The sequence below is a fragment of the Agelaius tricolor genome, unplaced genomic scaffold (genome assembly GCF_023055355.1).
Source record: "Agelaius tricolor isolate 1412-34295 unplaced genomic scaffold, bAgeTri1.0.p SCAF_16, whole genome shotgun sequence".
In the NCBI taxonomy this organism is placed as follows: domain Eukaryota; kingdom Metazoa; phylum Chordata; class Aves; order Passeriformes; family Icteridae; genus Agelaius; species Agelaius tricolor.
This window is the reverse complement of record NW_027269276.1, coordinates 8,882,853-8,902,392: the sequence shown is the minus strand read 5'-3', so window position 1 is coordinate 8,902,392 and position 19,540 is coordinate 8,882,853. Positions and strand designations below refer to the sequence as shown.

General features: G+C 39.0%; 1 protein-coding gene across 2 annotated transcripts in view; it reads left to right on the top strand.

The window, feature by feature from the left end:
• Nucleotides 1-3,527: 3,527 nt before the first annotated feature.
• Nucleotides 3,528-19,540, top strand: part of TMC3 (transmembrane channel like 3) — a 107,406-nt gene continuing 91,393 nt past the window's right edge. Inside the window, exons 1-9 of one of the 2 annotated variants that reach the window (XM_071441386.1) lie at nucleotides 3,528-3,756; nucleotides 5,450-5,628; nucleotides 7,993-8,197; nucleotides 8,307-8,424; nucleotides 9,005-10,303; nucleotides 10,468-10,548; nucleotides 10,714-10,795; nucleotides 12,934-13,027; nucleotides 13,285-13,372. The gene's annotated coding sequence lies outside the window, so the exon portion shown is untranslated. The other variant, XM_071441387.1, reaches the window with a different exon arrangement.

Genomic DNA, 19,540 nt, shown 5'->3' with positions numbered 1-19,540 from the left:
TGGGTTGTTCCAGTGTAAGGCCTTGGCTGAAAGGATGCTGAAGCTCACCCCAAGCCAGCTCATTGCATCTCTCCCAGATCTGCTGTTTTCCTCTCCCCATCCTGACCCTGCCTGGGGGAGGTGTGAGACTGCACTTTGTCCCCTGACACAGCAGCCCTGCTGTAAACTTTCAGACCTTTCCTTATCTCAAAGGACAATTGCAGCTTCCTTTGAACCAAGACGTTTCTTGCAGCAACAAACCCATTGCTTTAGGAAAACTAGCCATCTAAGCATCTCCCAATTTCCTTTTGATTTCCCTCTTTGTTAGGATTTTTGTTGGCATTGCACCAAGGTCTTTCTTTTTACAACTAAGATAAAGTTGTTACTTAGATTTTTTTGGTTTTATTTTTTGGCATAGAAGTGGATTTGAATAAATATGATTTGCTATTCCAGTTCCAGCAAGCCTGAATGGAAACCTTTTGGGTTCTGCTGGGGCCATTTCCTGACTGTGCAAATGTATAAGAGAAGAAATAATGAAAAACCAAATTTTTTAAATGAAAAAATTATATATATGCAAAGGAATTTATTAAAAATGTCATTCAACTCTGTAGCTAATAGTTTCTCCTCTATGGCTTTTTCAAAAAATTGCTTATTAGAAAAACAACTATCACACTGAGGAGAAGAATTAGGGCTATTTCAAGCATATTATTTCACAGCTTCTTGCCAGTGGGAGACCCAGAGAGGGGGTTGGGGGCTTACAGTGGCTAGACAGACCATTAAATTGGTATTAAACACTTTTCCATATGAAGGAAGTCACCTTCTGCCAAAAATCCAGGAGCAGAGGGATTGGTTTCAATGCAAGTTGTGCTGGGATGGGGCTAGATAAACTTTGAAAAATGAAAAGGTCACTGGGGTCAGGGTGCAGGCTTCAGAGCCTGTCTGGCTGGCTTCCTTATAGACTCTTGGAGAGCTGGCACACCAAAGCAGCATGACGTCCTGCATAAACATTTGAGCCTCCTGACCAGTTTTTTCCATGGTATTAACTTTCTTTGCAGGAAAAAAAAAAGTATATAAAAATGACCAAAGCTGTTTTATATCAATTTTCACCATGCAGAGACACAGAAAGATTTCTGTGTTGTGTCCAAAGCAAAAGGGAGGGCAAAGGCAAAAAGAGCAGCTTGCCAAAATACTTAGATTCACAAACTGCTCTAGTTCCTAAAATAGCAGCTTAGCACAACAGAGGGCTCCTCTGCAACGATGATAAAATACACTGCTATTGATTTTTCAGCTGGTTAATCAAGTGGAAAAGATAAATAATATAAACCATGCAAATCTAGGAAGATGGAAAAGAAAGTTAAATGATTCTTTTAGACACCTAAATTAAAGAAATGTTGTTCAAGGGCTGGTTAAATCTCCAAAGCAAAGAGAACCTGGATGGAACAAGGGAGACAGGTCCATGGCAGAAGGGAGTTGGCACTGTGTGAAGAAGGGCACAGGTACATTTTCAAGTTGTTTTGTGTGTCCTTGGCTTTGGGGACACAAGTCAGTCCCAAGGCAGCTGGGTCAGTTCTAGGGCTGAGCTTTGTGCTGTGCTCTGGCCCCTGGAGAGCCCAGTGTCCCTCGAGACCTCCATGTGCAGTGCAGTTGTACTTGGTTTGGAAACAGGCAAATGTGTGCAGCAGTGTCCTGGGTAAACTGAGCATGGAGAGGCTGAAACCCTGGCTGGACAGATGCATTTCACTTTCCTGGAAGGCAGAGCCAAGAAGAATTAAGGATTGGCCCATTCCTTCTATTGTTGAGAACATCTCTTCTCCTGGCTTGGCTTTGTGCACATTGTGCTTCAACTTCAGAATATTGATCTCAGCTCAGTAAAAGCAAACAAGCAGAAAATCTTCACTGTGCTATTGTAAACTCTATTTTATATGCTGGAGTTTTTTTGGTTATGCTTTAACATGGGATCTGGATTCTGGAATGAACTGATGAAGTTCCTCATCAGAGCCATGAGAAAGTGCATTGGGCAGCTGAGTGAAAGCTCAGAGCACTCTGCATGGGAATCCTCCAGCACAGAGCTTTGTGCTTGGAAGAAGCTCTGCTAATTTCCTGAGGAATTTGTGTGGCATATCTGCACTAGCTGATGGTATTGTAGCAGCAAAGTTTAACTCTGAGGGAATTTGGAGCCCTTAAATAGTGAGGCAGCTCTGTATTGTCTATACAGGATCATGAAGGTTTGTGAAACCTGCTGGTTTGTGGTGTTTGAAAGAGAGAAAAAAATTGCTTTCTGTTTTAAAGCTTGAAGTTATTTTTTCCTGAATACATCTCTATTTACAAGCTATTTTGCTGTTCAACCTCTTCTGGATGCCCTCAAGTCCCGGATGCTGCCATCCTACAGCTGTAATGTGACCAAAATACCAGTTCTCCTCCTGGAGCTGTGGGAGAGTTTGGTCCTAGCCCCTGTACGTACCCACAGGTAATGCATTGCTTGCTATGGATTCTTGTGATCAAAGTGCATTTTGGAGTTGGTAGCTCACATTTGAAACATGCAGTCCTGCCATAAGGCTGGCAGAAAATTCACCATGCATTGGGGATGCTTGGGTTTTATTGCATAAGGCTTCCACATCTGGTAATCAGAAAAAAGAGGGATATTCCAGGTGATATTCCCTTCCATGATATGACACCTGTGAGAGAGTAATGCAGGAAGAGACTTTAATGACACAGAAGACCAATGAGGGCTGCACATAAGAGGGGAAAGCAGGATCAAATGCCATGACAAAGTCAGGCAGAGAAGATTTAATATGTTGCACTAAAAGCTGAAAATAACTCAGAGAGATGATAAAATCTCCAGCATGGGGGTTGGGGGGGAGTAGAGCTTAAGGAAAAGAAACCACAGAAATGACCATAGTCCATTTTTATTTTAACTGCTTGCAGGAAGGTGATGAGACCCCTCTTCCAACGCTCTTTGATTTATTAGCAAGGTGAGTTTCCTGCTCTGGAAATTAGAGCCAGCAGAACTGCCAAAGAGGGAGGAAGAGTGTCCACAGACATCTCTGTGAGCTCTGCAAAAAGCAGGAGGAGGAGGAAACCCTTTGGATAGGGAGAGGAATGTGCCAGAAACACAGAAGTCAGAGAGCAAGAGTTATGTTGCCCCTCAGGAGGTGAACAATAAAAAAAATAATGTCATAATTTCAGATATGGAATAGACACAGGTAAATGAAACGATCTGAATTGAACTCATTTTTGTGGATATCTGAGTGCAGAAAACTTCACTCTTGAAACTCTATTATTCTGCTAGGTCAGTGGAAGGTCAGCTGTCCAATAAGTTACAGGGCTATGTTAATTTGTTCCACCTTGGGTCTGAAGTCTATAATTAGGTGAAACAGGACTTTATGGAAATTTCTTTGCTGAAGTAAAAGCTCAGATTTTCAGGTCCTGTCATTTACGTGCCCTTTCTGGACCTGAATAGAGGTCCTCCCAGAAAGCTTAAAAACCTTCTGCTAAAAATATGTTAATTAAGAAATATATTTATAAATATAGACAATTTTAATATGGTTTTGTTTTTAACACAGGTTTTTGGGTTCTTTGGTTGACTGTTTGGATTTTTTTTTTAATCAATACCTTCTTTCTTTTTCATGTTCTCAGAAATTGTAACTGCCTTCACTGTCAATTGTTTTGCACAGCAAAGGTTAAAACTTTCCTGACCAAAATGCAGCCCAGTAGCTGAATACATATATCTGCCTGTGTGTGTTTGGTCCTCTGGGGAAAAGGACAGGTCACTGAGAGGTACAGACCTTCTTCCTTAGCTGAAGTGCTTGAGGCTTTGAACTGAAGTATTTTCATATGTGGATGTGTGGGTACTGTTACAAATAGAGATACTGTATTGAGCATTAGCAGTGCAACAGGATAAAATTGGAAAATAGTCTTGAATAATTGCACAGCTGTAAATAAGATTTAATGTTCTCCATGTTCACTCTTGCACATTGTCAGCCATCCTTTCTAACTCTAGAAATTCACAACTCTGAAGTGTTGTTCACAAAAAATCAACAGAAGACCAGCTTGTAAAATTTTTTTTCAGGTTTAACTGGGGTTCAGACTGAGACCATGTGCTCAAATACCTCCATTTCCATGAAGCTGCTTTCCATTCTGAGCTTTGCAGATCAGGCCAGTCATTATTAGCCCAGCATTATTCATCCTCATTCTTTTGGATAAAACATTCATTGTCATCATGTTAATATTTGTTATGTGGGTTCATTTTATGTGGTGGGTTGTTTTTTTTCCAATTTCCTCTACTGCTTCAATAACTCCTCCATTTCTTGCAAGACTTAATTTGAAACTATTTAAGTTTATTATTTCAACTTCCAAAGATGATTATTTGGCATTGAGTAAACAACCTTAGCTGGGCACTTGCTGACATTCCTCCATAATAACTCTCTGCCCCTATTTTATCACTTATAGAATTGCTTTCTAATCCTTTTTATGGGTCTTTTTAAAAATAGCTTTCTTATATAATAGATAGTAACATTTGTTATAAAATGAAAGTAAAACCAATTAAATCTGCCTTATTGTATTTACAAAAGATTGATGTGTGTAAAGTCTAACAGCTTATTTGGGGATTTTAATTTAAAAGTGCCCTGCAATAACATTCTCTTGTGTTCTGGGAACCAGCAGTAATGGAGAAGCCACTGCCTGCAGAGATGCTGAACTAAATTAAAGTATTGTGTGCTGGTATTCGAGCATCTGCCTCATACGTTAATCTCTGGGAAATGCTTGAAAATACCCTAAAGTAGCAGCCATTTCTTTGTTTAAGTTTGAAAGCTTTTTGTATCTATTCTCATTAATGCTGTAGTGCAGAAGATTTGCTGTTCAGTAAATGAATTGAACAGAAGCTTCTGCAAACCAAGAACAGATTGCAGCTTCCCCATTTCAGTCTCCATTTTACTTTTGCTGTGTGTAAAGGATTTAAATTTGAGCTCCAGGGACCTGGGTTTTACTGTATTTCCTCCAGCATATGTGCTCCCTGTGATACAGAAGCAAAATAGCTGGACTTACATGAATACTGCAAAAATTTGAATATTATGCTGCTTGAATGATTGAGGATTTTTTACCCCACCTTAGTCTTTCTCTTGAGTTATATTTACACATATCAGACTCTAAGTGTATGGTTTCTCTGGAAGGTGGCTTTCAAAACTGCTTCATCTTCATTTTAAAGTCCCTTATTTTTCTTCTTCTTTATAACATTTTCATTCATGCAGCTCTGGATCAGAAACAATACCATGTGATTTACAATCGAGTATGACATAAATAGTTGAAGCTGTAAGAGCAGCATGTAGTAAACAAACAGACTGTAGGCAGTAATATATTTGAATACAGGATTTTTATGCATGAATAATCCATGAGTTTATAAAAATCAGTCTGTTTATAGATAATTTAGGAATAGAAGAATGCTTTTATTCATGAAATGACTTATCTTCTCCAGCTTAACAAAGAGTTCCATGAAATGTAAGAAAAGAAGAGTTGTGACCTACGGATTTGCCAAACTTAGCTGTTATTTCAGAAGATAAAAGTGTGCATCCATAAGGACAAGGCCTGCAACTGGAGAGTGTATTTCAGCACACTCCCTTAATGCTGATTTCTGCACTGGTACCAAAGCTGCAGGTGAGCATCCTTGAACACCCTCAAACATCCTCCTGCAGCTGCAGCTCAGCTGAGTGAAAATATTATTGTTTCCTGCTACTCCTTTCCCCAGCCTGGACATTAAACCCCTTTTGTAGCTGCTGGAGGAGCTCCATTTTTGACAAAGCAAATGGATTGGCAAAATGATGTTATTTGTTTAGGAGGGGAGGTCCGTGAGCAGCTCCTAGAAGATCTGCAGGGACAGTTACAACTGGAATAAGGGAGTGATGTGTGTCCATGCCCTGGTTCTGCCTCTGACCTGGTAATTTAAGTGTTGCCATGCCAAGTAAATCATCAGTAAGAGGAGAAATAGCAGGATGTGCATCCTGGCACAGACCATAGCCCTGCTTAGAGCTGCCCTTGGAGTGCCTGGGCAATCAGGGCAGAGTGCAGGAAGGCCAACATCTGTTTGTCAGTCTAGCCTGAAAGAATGCAGGTGCTTCAGAAATAATGACTGTGACATTTCTGAGCCTTTCACTTCATTGTTTTTCTCCAGCCAAAGGTATCTGTTGAGTTTGAACTAAATTGTACATACAGTTTATCACTATTTTTAAAATCATTTTTATACTTAAGAAACTCATTTCCTTGTCCAAAGAGAGTCCATCAGCTCCCTTCTCATCTGACCTCTTTTTCTGCTTCTGATGCAAGTTTCTTTAATGGTTTATCATAAGATCTTTATGCCTTTCACCTTAGTTCTCTTCTGTTTAGAAACAGTACTTGCAAAGAAGGAGGCTCTATTAGGATAAAATAATATCTTAGAGTGCTTGCAATTAGAAAGTGGAAATAGTAAAAGCTAGTTTTAAAATGCTTACAAAGAAAACAATTTGAAATGGGAAATCAGAAAGGGACTGTGTAGAGAAAATGATGAAAGGATTAGGAGAGTATGGTGGTATTTCAAACTGAGGTTTCTTACATGTATTTAATTAAGAGCCAATAAAGTAGGATTTAAATATACATAAACTAGACACAGTAGAAACTTGTTAATTTGCACTCTAATAATTTGCAGATTTTATAATTTGTGAAAAGAAAAAAAATTAAAGCTTCCTGCTGCCTTGCAGCAATGGTTTAAACTAGAGGCAATAGTGAAAAAGCCTATTATTAACACTTTGTTTCTTTGACAAATATACTGGAAAGCAATGGCTACACTTGTGATTGTGTTGTAAGAGATTAACCACTGGATCATAGTAATTAATACACCATAAAATGCACTTTATTCCTACTCTTTCAGACAGCAGACTGTAACTCTAAGATTTTCATTGATTTGGAGCTGGCCATAAATAAGCACAAGTCAGAAATGCAATGATTTGCAATAACTCTCAGGCATTAAAATCACAAATCAACACCACCAGCATGGAAGCTTTTGAACACATGCCTGGAAATTCCTAATTATTGTTGGAATCTTGTCCTTCAGGAGGTTTTGTCAGCCATGGAGGGTGGCAGGAGGGTGCTGCTGCTGCTGCTGCAGGTCCCTGTGTCTGCAGGGCTGGGTCCCAGAGCTCACACCTCAGCACAGGAGAAGGAACCAAGAATGGTCTGGTTTAGGCTGATGTGGATTTTTCTAAGGTGAATCCTGATGGGCCAGCTCCTGCCCATTATTATTAATTGATTAATTAATGTAGGTCTGATTTTATTGCCCTCTCATTTGTGCAACAGATCACAATGTTCAGGGATATTGTTCAGGTGTCTTTTCCTTTTTATTTATTTGCATAGAAGGTAAATTAAGTTTGATGTTATTCTGTGCTTGAACATGTTTGACCGATTTTTCAGCCACTTTTAACCTGTTATATGCAATATTTTACAATGAGGTTGTTCACATAGAGTCTAGGAAATAAACCATAGAGAAATTCCAAACATATTTAATACATTTAATTCATTAATTTTGTAAATAGGTTGAGATGTTAAATATGGTTTTATTTCTGAAATATTAGATATGCTGAGAAAATGCTTGCATTGCATCTCATTGGCAAAACCTCCAAACAATAAACATTCAGTGTTTGAGCCAACCAGGTGTTTCAGGGTTTGACCAAGCCCAAATCCTCCACAAAAGGATCTATTTTTCAGCATTGGTATTTTAAGGAAATGTTGGTTTCTGCAGAGCTGAGGCTCTAGCAAGAAATCAATAGACAGTGGTGAGTGCAGTGCTCACCTTTCAGAGGGTCTGTACTTCCAAACATCTCTCATGTAAGGCTTTTGCCAAGGCTCATTTAAGCAGAAGTTGGTTTCCTGGTTTTTTAAGAACATTTTTCCCCTGAATGTAGTGAGATCATCATGTCAATAAGTTTTCTCCTGCTTCTGTTGCAAGTGGTCCTGTTTTTTTACTATCCCACTTTGCCTTTTTGTCCCAAGGTCTGGAGGAAATCTGTCCAGGATGAGACAGAAGGACCCTTTGGGCAATGGAGGAATCCCCAAGAAAAGCAGTGGAATTTGCTGCATCAGCCCCTGGCCAAAAGGAGATGAGCAGAAACATTCTGCTGGCAGGAATATGCTCAAGGATGTAATTAGCAACAGTGATAAAAGAACAGACATGGAAACATGAAATTAAATGAGCTAAGTATGCAAACCTGCTCTTGCACTGGGTCACTCAGTGATTTTTAAAACAAATGTGAGAGGGCAGTATCAGCTTAATTCTTAATTTTATATTCATCTGCTGGTCCTTACAGCAAACACTCTTGCCTCAGTTTTCAAAAATCCCATATCTGTGTCAGATTGGCCCCATGAGGGTGTGGGGGCCTTGGTGCCCAAGGATTTTGTCTCTCCTGGCAGTGCTGCCTTCAACAGGTGAGTGGGGGCTTGTGTCCCTGCTGGGGCAGTCTGGGTCACCTGGGCATCAATTTTCTGAGCTTCCCCCTTAGATGAAGCCAGGATTCATGCTTTAGTTTCACATCACAGCTCACAAAGCAGTTTATCTTTTATGGATTTTTCTAGTGTAGTTTTTCAGCCGATTTTTTAAAATTGAAATTTATAGTTGAGCTTATCTTTGAAAAAACTGCTTTGAATTCTTCATGGTAGTCAAGATGTTTTTCAGCATTTCTTTAACCGTTTTTAAATTGATTTGTCTCACTAGTAAATATCAGTAATTTAAGATTTATGATTTTCTTCTTCATATAAATATTTCCCCTAGGATTAAGCTTGAGATAAATTTCTTCATGTTGCTGCCCACTACTTGCATTCATGGATAAATTAAACTGTCTGGTTCCTTGTCACTGATTTTTCAAATGTTAGTAATTAAAATTGCAGAAGCATTTTTAATGCCGAAGATTAAACAGATGTTGGGGTATATATTAGGTTTTGACAAAGGTTTGGCAGGTAAAGTTTAAAGTAAGAATGGCTTTTTTATATTATTTATTTTTAATTTTAGCTTTCCTGGCCTTTCAAGTGTGCTCAGAAGCGAGATGGATTGTTACAATGCTTGCCACAGTTTATTCTCATGCATCCCTGAAACAGGAACATGTGAGATGAGGAACTCTTCATCTGGAGGGATGTGTGTAATGGCTGATATCAAAAGCTGTTCACCCATCCTCAGTGATTACAACCCCCTGAGAGCTGTTCCCCAGTTCATGATAGCAGCTGAGATCACTTTCTTCCTGCTCTGATCTGGCTGCTATTTTGTCTGTACTGACCCTGGAGCTCATTCCTTACACTGATGAATGTCTTCATGTGGTCCTGCCCCTGCTTCTCCTGCGCTGTTACCTTGTGAGTGATTTCTCATCATTGCAGCAGGTTTTTGGGAAGACACATGGCCTGCTCTGTCCTGCCAGACACAATCCTCAGGGTCCCAGGAGCTGGAGGGCAGCCAGGCAATATTCTGCAGCTGCTTTGTGAAATCCCAGGGGCGCAGACCTCAGTGATGTTGGACTCGCACATGACCAGATGTCGAGAATTCTTACCAAGCACATCCTGAGCTTCAAAATGTTCACAAATTCTTGGGAATAATGGTGCATCCTACCTAAAGGGTTCTGCTTTAATGTGTGCTCTATCTCCAGTTCAGACTCCCTGTCCCATACAAGTTTAGAAGAAAAAAAAAATCTGTAAACCATCTTGTACTCAACTAAATACAGGCCAAGACTCGTCCTGGTGTAAGAATAGAGCTAAACAAAAGCTGGTTTCATGTATTTCTAGCTGTTTGAGGTATTGTCCACATACTGAAGTGTTTGCTCTTTCCACACCCCTCCATACCAATTGCCACACAAGGACTGGCAAATTGCTGATCTAATTGCATGAAATATCATGTGGTGGCTTCTCCACCCTTGGGGAATTCTCCTAGAAAGTCAAAGCTGGTCTGGAAATTATTTTTTGCTGTTGGAAGAATTTAAAGGAGCTGCCTCCCAGCACTGAGTGGAGCCTGTTGTGCCTGACAGATGTTTGCAGTCCTGCCTCAGAGCTGCATGAGCTCACATCTGAGCCTTCTCCTGACACAGCACATCTGAGAGGGGTCCTTTGCTGAGTGCCATTTGCTTTTCCACCCAATTTAGCTGATGTGCTGAGTGTTGTGTGCAGGGATATCCTCCAGCCAGCACCCAGGGCTCTGAGGGATCTCCCAGACCGTGCTGTGCTTGTCTCCTCCCAGGAGCCTCCTCATCTGAGTACTGTGAATAACACAGAGCATGTCCTCAATTCTGTGTGCTCTAGTGGAAGTGGCAGGTTCCTGAGGTGGAAGGTAGGATGACTTAGACATTGTCTGGAAGTGGAGAGGTGAAACCTGCTGTGTTCTTCTGGGAGCTTTTTCAGCTTGGTTTATCTGTTTGTGCTCCTGCTCTTTGTCTTCTTTCTCTGACTATTGGGTCTTTGTAACAGGGGATTTTTTTTTCTTCCTATTTATAGTAAACCTGAGAGGTGAACCTGTCCTCCATTGGAGCCCGTGGGATTTTGCCCACTGCAATGAAAACAATTGAAAAGGGCACTGTAAGGAACACTATGCTGTAAAAATAATTTGCTTGCTGTTGTCAGCTTTGTACTTCTCATTGGTGATTAAAAAGTTAGTTTCTGTTTTGATATCAAAGTTAAACTTAGCAAAATCCAATTTTTCTCTGTGATTTTACCTTTTTCCTTTTTCAATGTTCTTTACAGTTCCCTACAAATACATCCTGTCCTTCATTAAGTGTTCCACTGGCTTGCTGAGCATTGCAGAAGAGGTACAGGATTGCCTCAGGTGAGTTTTAGTAGCCAGGGTGTGGAAGTTTACTTGAGAGTCTGAAAAACTAGAAGAGTTTGACTTAATGCTTTTTATTAGAATTTTGCTTTCTTGCAAAAAGTAGGATTTTGTTTGTTTTCCTTGCTTGGTGAAGGAAGGTCTCTGAAGTAAATGTGATGTGTTTTTCTTCAGTCAGGATTTAGCTCTAGGAAAAATGAGCTTCTCCCTGTTTCACTGCCACTCTCGTCTTGAGGGATCTGTGTCTAACCAGAAATGTAAATACCTGCTTGCTTCCCCAGCTTAATTTCTGAAAAGCTTGGAAAGTAATTTCCTTCTCATTGAGAACTTGGGATGTTGTATTATTTCTTAGATTAAAACAGCATCTGCAGCTATATGAGCCAAAGTTCTACAGCGTTTCAGTTTCATCTCTTAGTAGACCATAGCCCTGTTTTAGGAATCAGTCACCTGTCCCCCCCCCATTCACACTGGGATGTAACAAGCATTTGGTCTCTCTCAGGTCTGTCTGTCTGTCAGTAACATACCCATGCAGCTGCTCCTTGTGCCTCATCTGATCCCTGAGTCCATCCATCCTGGCAAAGCGTGTTAGTGTGTCACTACTGGTGAATGACACTTTCCTTTTTCACAGTCTGTGCCTCTCCCTATTTATCTTTCATTTTGCCTCATGTTAACTGGGTATCCTCAGCATCACCTCTTCTGCCTTTTTCTCTTTTTTTATTTGCTGGTTATGGACTATCCCAACTAATTTCATTGCTTATTACTGCTGCTGTATTTATTGATGGATGGCTCATTTCATTCCAAGCCACATAATCTGCACTCCTTCCTTTGCTGAAACTTGAAAAATGCACTTGCAGAAATATTTGTGGATAGGACATTTTGTGCACTTCAGGTCAAATTAGAGACACAAATCTCATCATCTTTATTAGGGTGTGCATCTAATGTTTCACACAGCACTGGGGAAATTTATCTCCCTGCCTCTGTTTCTCAATTAGGTCACAAATTATCCCTGATTATATTATGGTTACTGACACATCAGTGCTGGTTTTTATTTTATCCTACCTTTCTTTTTAAGAGCTCTCATGCTCTCTCTTGCAGGTAAGCCAATTAATGGTTCTACTGCTTGCAATGCAGTGATAAAATCCTCGCTGCCTGCAGTGGGCAGAGGATCAATCCTCATTTCTCCCTGTCCTGATGTCCTTTTTCCCCACCTGGTGTTGGAGTGCTGAGTGTCTTGTTTGGCACAGTGGGTGGGGCATGGGCACGTCTGTGGTTTCTGGAATTGCTGCCAATGCAGTTGTCACATGCTGCTACTAAATATTGCATTTCTGTGGGTTTGGAAAATCAAAACAACCACCTTCTCACAGTCTCCCAACTGCAGTTCTTTCTGTCAAGTCAATGAAAGTTTTTGAGGTTTTGCTGCTTTATTTTTATGTCATAACCTAATTCCAAAATAATCAACTGCATCTAGCCAGTACAGCTGTAATATAGTATATGCAGATATCTCTACTGCAGACTTTAAAATTTAAATGATAAAAAACGAGTAATGGTGCTCAAAGAGTAATGCATGTAAAGTCAAGCACTCATGGATAGGAAGGATCAGGATTAAAAATCCCACTTACAGGCACCTTCTAGGATTTTCAGAAGGGTCTAACCAGGTGAGGTATGTAGTTTCCACAGGAATGTATGAAACATGGTCTAAACCATTATGTACTCTTGAAAATGCACCTATTGATCTGTATTTTTTGATATCTGTTTAATTTCAGAAGTAATCCTGGTAGGTGGGAAGTCTGTATGTAACTGGAAGTCAATGGGATTTAGCCATTAGTGGTTTTGTATTGATATTAAGCCCTATATATGTATAGGAAAAAAATAATTCTGAAATACTAGGCCACTTGTCAGAAAAGAGGGACTTCCTTGGATATTTAGGGGATTTCCTTTAGAACATGTCTGGAAAAGGTCAGTTGGAGTGAATTAAAATATATAAAGTTTTAAATTGTTCACGGAAGTGAGGCCATTAATGCAAAAACTATCCAGTATATGAAGTTCTTAAAACATAAAAAGCAAGTGTGTTTTGCTTTTGAATGATTAATCTTAATCCAAATTTTTTTTTCAGGTTAAGCATGAATTTTCTTTTTCAGTACTGTGCCAAGTTTTTACTCTTTGAAGATATCATTAAAAACACCTCAGAGTTCCTCTGCCTCAAACAATGTTGTTTTCAGGAATTGCTTGAAGGTAAGCAGTAATGTAACGTGGTGTTATAAGGTGAATAATTAGGAAATGAGAAAAGAGATGAATTAGTGTGCTGACCATGAAATTAGCATTCTGATAATTGTTTGGTTTGTAATTATATTGGGTTTAATCTAACAATAATACTAAGAAATTGTGAGGTTTAAAACTATCCTTTGTTTGGGGGAAATTTTAATTTCTTTAAAACAATTCATTTGCATCTAAGTTTTTTTTTTTTCTTTTGCTAAACCTTGAATGAGCAGTTTATACAAGCAGATACATTAACCTAGAGGATAATTCCATTTCAAGAGGAAGAATGAAAGACAAAATTGAATGTGCACCGTTCCTAAGGTAATGGAAGCACAATGTACCAAAGTGCTTTGCTATTGTAGTCTCATCAACACTGAGCTGCTCACAATTCTTTGGGATGTAGATCACTTCTAAGGTGTGAAAGGTGATAACTACTCTCCATATTTTACTACTGATGGACCTCTCAAATGAGAGGTGTGTGCTGGCATCTCCATGCTTTGAAGATTTATAGACCTCAAATACTGAGAAAAAGAGACTAACCTTGAAATTCCTATACCAAAATTCCCTTTTTTTGCACTATTGCTTTGCTGAAGATATTAACTTGTGGAAAATCCTATAAAGGAAGAAAATATTCCTTGGGTTATTATAAATTTAAGTCTCATGCCAGATAATTCCTAGTGAAACATTACTGAGGTGACTCCTATGTTCCAAGGAACAACTTCTAATGAGTGTGAAGTAGACAAACTGCAGCCTTAATGTTGTATATTTTCCCTCTATCAGAGGTATTTCTGATTCTGAACTGTTGCTGAAATTAAGATTCTGACCAACTTTCATTGTAATTTATGGCATTTAGGAACAGAAATACTTTTAGCAATTTGACAAGTGCAATTTTCCCTAGAATGTTCTGCAGTCATCAGAATGCCAGCAATTTGTTGAACTTAAATGAATGCAATCACATACAAAACTTTTCTCTGGTAATATCAGAAGACAGCTTTGTAGAGTTTTGCTCTCCTTCTTCTCTTATTTTTATGTAGGTGCTGACAACAGGAGATGCTGGGGTATTCCAGCAGCAGGGGTCTAGAGGAACAAGGGATTAGTCTGATTTAGATGTGAAAAGATTGTCCTCCATGGTTTCTGTAGTTAGACCTCTTTTTCCATTACTGCATATTGGTTATTTGTGCAAAAGGGAACATTCCAGTAGAATATATTACAGAAGTCTGGACTAAAATAGTCTGAATATAGCAAAGGAGGGACACTCTGGTTCCTGTTTAGACCAAATCTAAGTTGGACTTTGTGCTGAAATTAACGTTGTCATGACAAAATCTGGGCAGGACCTGAGATTTTCCTTTCAAAATTGATAGACTACAAAAAACCTTGATCAACTTTGCATGCTAGAGAGAACAAAACAAGGACAAGTAGAAAAAGAGCAAAGTTTTTTGTTGCTTGCATTTAATGTTTTTTATTTAAGATACTGCCAACAAAACAAACTAATATATTTGATTACATATAATCTGAAAAGGCTGATTGACTTGCCTGGAAATCTTCAGGAATCCTTAGTCCTGGAAACAAAGTCTCCAATCCTTTTATTTCTGGATGCCCTTCCCCATTGGTAAACAGAGGGAAATTATCATTTTCAGAACAAATTCACAATTTAAAAATGAAACTACACTGTTTGTACTGAAAAAAATCAGAATTTTTCATTAGAAATTAAATAGTGCTTAAATTAATATAGTGACATCCATAAACATTAAGGAGATACTGCTTGGTTATAGAAAGCAGATGATTCAATCCACTCAGTAGGAAACACAAAGGGAAAATGCTCTAATACTTTAGGTGAATTACAAGTGTTTTTACTAGTCCTGTAAAGTGTGATATCTCCCTCTCTATATGTATATATATGATGTATAAAATGTCATTCTTCCTGTAAGCAGCTTGCTTTTGGTAAAGGCTGTTTCCCACTAATCTCATTTTGAATCATCTTTGTTTTCTAGAGCTTCCTAAAACTCAGCTGATTTTTGGCAGTTGCTGTTTACAACCATGGTAAAAGTATTTCAAAGTGATTGACAGGAAGCAGAACAGATCTCACTGGATTTTGTTACACTGCTCAAAAACGCCTTACTGCAATTCTGGCCTCTTGTGTAGTGGATGTGTAACACAGCAAGACAAAAACCCACCAATCTTTTGTTAAATGTGTTTTAAAGACTCTTGTTGCATGATGCAGGATTGAGTATGGTGGATACTGTGGGTAACAGCCAACACTGCTTGCACAATGAACCTTTTTATATTGTACAATTTATAGTTCTGTTGATCCAGCTCATTGCAGCTTTTCTTCCATACAAAACTAACTTTTGGGTTCAAATGTTCACCCTGATGTCAAGGTCTGATATTTTTACTTCGCCTTTTCTCTAATTTTATTGATTTTTCTAGGCTAAGCATTCCATAAATTAGTTATAGTAAGAAGGCATATTGTGGAATGTGATATAATTGGCAACTGATTGTTGATGTAGGAGATTTATGTTGGCCTTATAGTAATAGTTTCTCATAATTGGAAACATATGTGATTTTTAGTGTCTAGACTTGGGAACTTTCCCAGGGAGGAGTTCCAGGTGGTTATCTAAGCATAATAGGCCAAATGGCTACTTAAAGGCTGCAGGCAGACATGGGAAATATGTAAATGTTGCTAGCAAATGTAAGTATTTCATAATTTGACATTTATAAATTGTACTATATCAGTTTACATCTGATGGTTTGACCAGCTGATTTCATGTTAAAGCCTGAAATTTGCTTTCTCACTGAAATAGTATAAAATACACTTCAGAAGTTCTTGATATATCTGGAGGACAAAAACTTTTATCTATCCTGTGCCTAATTTAGTTGCATTGATATATGAATGTTTAACTTGAAATAGCAAATAGTTACACATGTATAGAATGAAATTTGGTTTGGTACAGTTAAGTTACCTGGCACCCTGAGCTTTGTCTTTGTTTGTAGTAGTCTGATCTCTGGAAGGACCTCAGAGAGGAAACATGTCTGGAAGTTGTACAGCCTACTAAAACATGTTGTGATTTGATATTTCCTTGATCCCAGTTTGCCTTGAACATGCTCTGCACGTTAAAACATCCCTGGAGAAGGCAAGCACAGTTGGCTATCCCAGCATGAATACTCTGCAAATATTGTTCTGGGACCTGCACAGCCTGTGACTCACAATGAATATTTTCAGCTCTGGTTCTGACTGTACAATAGGAAATTGAGGGAATAGAAAAGAATATAAGTGGGGGCCTAACACTGGATGACTTGATCATTGTGGCTTGCACAGAGAACATGGAAGGGCTGTGCTAAAGATGTGAAAAGTCCTCTCAATTCAGTTTTCATGTGCCAGATGGTGGTTTCTTGTTGTGTTTTTTTTTAATCCTACCTGTTAAGATAGCAAAGAATGACATACGTTATCTGGCTCTGCAGCCAAGTGTGTGGTCCAAATTATTTTCACAGAATGCCTGACAAAGTCTGCTTGCTTGTCTGCCTGCCTCAATCATTTTTCTCAACTAATGAGAAAAATCTGCCAAGCGTTGTTGGGCTAAGGCACTAATTATTCTCAAACAAATGTTTCAATTTTGCACAAGTTAGGAAGTGTCTCTGTTTTAAATGATTACATGCCAAGATGCCAGAGTAGTTAGACCAGTTTAGTTTGTCAATATGTCTGGAAGTCCCAGAGGACCAAAGAGATGAAATCATTTAAAGCAAATGGGTGTGCAGTTTTAGGTGCTCTTTTAGAAAATATTGCTGCAATACTTTTTTATTTTTTTGTGTACGTTCATTTTTAATGAGAAGTAGTAGGTCTATTTTCCTTCTGGAAAAGTGCATTTCTTGTGACATTCCTGGCTGCATTGGTCCTCAGATTCTCTTGGTTTTGGCAATGAATTAAAGGAAATTTTGTGACTAGTCACGCAAGACTGGCCCATCTAATCCTTTCTCAGATTTTGTGGCCTGCTCATCATCACCCTATTTAAGCAATAAGGTAGTTGGTCTCTGATAGTGACAACATTGGAAAGTATCTCCTTGTAAAACTTTCAGTTGGATTTGGCAGCTGAAGGAAGCTTGAACAATGTGGAGGAAGCTTACAGCTCGTTTTCCATGCAATGGTTCCACACTTGGGCCTCAACTCCACACCTCCCTGCTCAGAAGCTGCTGTGAGCTTCCAAAACAGCACTGTCCCACCTGTGATCATGGAATGTTTAGGTCACATCTATTTGTGCCAAGGTTCAAGGTTCTGATGGCTTGGTGTGTCTCTGGTGAGGTGTGTGCCTCTGCTCAGCCCTGCCTTTGCTGATAGCTACACTTTTGCCATCTGCCTTTCCCACTGTTTGTCCTCATCCCAAAATTGCTTTAAAAGGAGGAGATAGATTGCCAGGCTTAGGGGCTCCTGCTGGGTTTGCCTATGTGTATACCAACAAAAATCAGAGTTTCTAAGAACTGCCTTCCTGCCTTTAATTAGGGAGCTGCATCTTTTCAGAGAAAAATGCGTTTTAAAGATGATGAGAAATTCAACAATTACTTTCATCGGGATCATTGGAGAGGTTTACTTGAGCCAGCTTCATAGACGTGTGTTAGTTCAAAATTGTTGAATTAATTTGTTTCTAAAGCCTATATAAAGAGTAAGGGAAAAATTAAAGGATTAAACCACCAGAAAGCAGAACTTGGAGCATTTCATGACTTGATTATTTTCCAGCAGCCACCTGTGCCAAGGAAGAAAATGTGCCTAAATATTGTGGTATTTGTATCTCCTCAAACAGTTACTCATAAAGAGATAAATGGGCAGTAATAATATGTATTTCACTAATAGTTTATGTGTTTTGTTTTTAACACATCCCCTTCTTATTTTGGGGGAAAACATGAAACCTGGTGCCTGGATACTTTCTATCATTAATTGCTTATTACCCTTATCTGTAGCCACTAGCTTAATTGCAATCTGTCTGCTTGGTGCATGGTGTGTGCTTTTTAATATAAATGTTGAGGAATTATTGGTAAAAAGGAGACGTACTGCATAGGAAAACCCACCTGGTCTGAAGGGTTGGGCAGTGCTGGCAGCTCCTGGAAGAGCTGTGTGGCAGCAGAGTGTGCAGATGGATCATCTCAGGCCAAGGCATTGCAAATAAAACATTCCTGGATCTCAGGAACAGTGCAGGGCAGCAAAAGCTGCACGAGCTGTGAACCCCAGGGTGCTCCTCAAAGTTCAACTCCCACACAGCAAAGGAGGTTTTAAGATAATGGTGTCGCATATTTTGAAGGACTTTTCATTTTCCATTTCGTTGCTCTTTTCTTGTTTGGTATTCAATATATTGTTTTTGCTAGATAATTATCTCTTTTGATTTTGAGGTGCTGGCTGTCCTTGGTAAGGCCTAAATCTTACCTGTAATGTCAATTACCTTGATTTACTCAGGAAACACACACACTCCATGCAAAATTTTTATTGGTTTCTTTTGCTTTTTTGACTTACCTGCTGAGAACTGAAGCAACAGGGAGGGTGTGAACTTGGTTTAGTTGGGGTCTCTGCTCCCAGACCAGTAAAATCCTGGTGGCAGTGAGAATACCAGGACACCCAGTTGTGCCTGGACTGGCAACAAGTCCAGTATCCTCCCTGTGATGCAATTCCTTTGTAGGTGTGTGAGCTTCCCAGGCAGTTCTCCTTCCATTTTAAGGATGTTTTGCACATAAAAGAACTTCCAAGCGTTTTTTGTGTAGCAGAGGATCCCATGTCATACATCAGTTTCATCATATTCGTTCTTGAAATACATTTTATGTGTCTTCACTTAATTTTTAGGAAGTGATAAAGACACAAAAGAGAAAACTAAATGTTAATGTAGTAGTTTCTTGTAATAGATTACTTTTTCTAAAGTGGAATGCTCTGAAATCAGCTTACACTGCAAATTAGATGCCTGGAACCCCTTATATTTCCTTATAAGCAAAAGAGATTTTCTGTGGCTGGTTCCACTGTCATTGACACTTTGGCATATTTAGGCTAATTCCAAATGTTAGTCCTTGTATGTGCCACTAATACTTCTCTTTTCATAAAAATGTCCTAATTTACTTGATTTTCCCTTTTTTGCGTGTGTAAAATTGAAGTTTGAGCACAGTGAGTTCAGCTGCATGTGTTTTTACTATATAAACCTTTTTACATCGAAGTTTAGTTTTATGAACAGCCACAGTTTTTTCAACTGAAAAGCTGTACTTTCTATCCAAGAACACTTCCTATTTTGTCTATCTACATGTGCTAGTTTGCAAAGTGCAGTTGAGATCTAGTGGGAGTAGCATTCCATTGTAGCTACACAAGTGTTGCATTGTTTGAAAAAGAGAAAATTTTGCTATGTAAACCCTTTTGCTGTCCTTTCCCACAACTTGCTGTTACAGCTCTACTTAATTCAGTAGAAACTTAATTGTACTTAATTTTCTCTTTTTTGAAATAATGATTTCTCTGGAATTATAACTCCACCA